The sequence below is a fragment of the Microtus ochrogaster genome, chromosome 2 (genome assembly GCF_000317375.1).
Source record: "Microtus ochrogaster isolate Prairie Vole_2 chromosome 2, MicOch1.0, whole genome shotgun sequence".
In the NCBI taxonomy this organism is placed as follows: domain Eukaryota; kingdom Metazoa; phylum Chordata; class Mammalia; order Rodentia; family Cricetidae; genus Microtus; species Microtus ochrogaster.
In genome coordinates, this window is record NC_022010.1 from 86,715,274 (window position 1) to 86,716,245 (window position 972).

The following is a 972-nucleotide window of genomic DNA, read 5'->3' on the forward strand; positions in this document are numbered from 1 at the left end:
TAATAAATAAATAAATTTTAAAAAAGAATTATTATCTAAAAATTATATTTAAAATTCCAAATATTTACTCTCATACAAGTGTCATTTTGGTTACTCTTCTTCAGTCCTTGGCTCTTTCATGCTTGTGTACAATGGATGTTGATTGCACTCACTCTCTCATTCCCTTCTGCAACCCTTTCCTTTCCTTCTAAACCTCCTTGTTTTCCCACATAGGCCTCCACTGGCTACAACATTAAAACAGATGAAATCCTCTGCCATTGCCAGTCATTAGCTCTTCAAGGAAAAGATGTTTCATGGGAGCCCCTTCTATCCCTGGGGAAAAGTTGCTAGACACAAGACTGTGCAAAAACCATGGCCTCTGAGTGTTTGTATTTTCAACAGCAATGTCATATATGGATGGAAGAATGTTATGATGCTCTTTCTCTTCCTCTGGCTGCTAAATTCTTTCCAAGCTTTCTTCTGTGATGTTCCCAGGGGATCATAGGGAAAGATTCATGGAAAGATATTTGTGAATCCTCATCAGCCACTTATGCTCTGTATTTTAGTCAGTATGAGTCTCTATGTTTGAAGCCTGCCGTACTTTAGTTCTGTTTTAACAGCCCAAGAGTTCTAATACTGAAACTATTTGCTATTCCCAGGTTTAAATTATTAGTAAAGAGTCCTCTGAAAGAGTGTGGAGGGCAGTTTATGTTGTCAGCTTACTGACTCTTCACTTCATAATGTTCAGCTAGAATTATTTTTACTTGAATCCAAAAGGGCTTTTAAAATGATTGCTTTTAATAGAAAGTGGGTGTGTACTTGCTGTGGGATAGTGTCTTCACCCTGTAAATATTTGGTTTTTGTACTTGTTATAAAATGCTGATTGGCCAGTAGCTAGGCAGAATGTATAGGCAGGGTGACCAGGCTGGAAGTGTAGGTGGGGCAAAGAGAACAGGAGAATTCTGGGAAGAGGAAAGATTCAGTCTGTAATAA